A 735-nucleotide genomic window follows, 5' to 3' on the forward strand; every position below is an offset into this window, starting at 1 on the left:
ATAGGGATTGCATTGAATCTGTAGATTGCTTTCGGTAGTAGTCATTTTCACAGTATTGATTCTTCCAATCCAAGACCATGGTATATCTCTCTCTCTGTTTGTGTCATCTTTGATTTATTTCATCAGTGTTTTATAGTTTTCTGAGTACAGGTCTTTTACCTCCTTAGTTAGGTTTATCCCTAGATATTTTATTCTTTTTGTTGCAAGGTGAATGGGATTATTTCCTTAATTTCTCTTTCTGATTTTTCATTGTTAGTGTATAGGAATGCAAGAGATTTCTGTGCATTAATTTTGTATCCTGCAACTTTACTAAATTCATTGATTAGCTCTAGTAGTTTTCTGGTGGCATCTTTAGGATTCTCTATGTATAGTATCATATCATCTGCAAACAGTGACAGTTTTACTACTTCTTTTCCAATTTGGATTCCTTTTATTTCTTTTTCTTCTCTGATTGCTATGGCTAGGACTTCCAGAACTATGTTGAATAATAGTGGCGAGAGTGGACAACCTTGTCTTGCTCCTGATATTAGAGGAAATGCTTTCAGTTTTTCACCATTGAGAATGATGTTTGCTGTGGGTTTGTCATATATGGCCTTTATTACATTGAGGTAGGTTCCCTCTATGCCCACTTTCTGGAGAGTTTTTTATTTTTATTTTTTGTAAAGTAGGTGTTGAATTTTGTCAAAAGATTTTTCTGCATCTATTGAGATGATCATATGGTTTTTATTCTTCAAT

The sequence above is a fragment of the Physeter macrocephalus genome, chromosome 5 (assembly GCF_002837175.3).
Source record: "Physeter macrocephalus isolate SW-GA chromosome 5, ASM283717v5, whole genome shotgun sequence".
Classification (NCBI taxonomy): Eukaryota; Metazoa; Chordata; class Mammalia; order Artiodactyla; family Physeteridae; genus Physeter; species Physeter macrocephalus.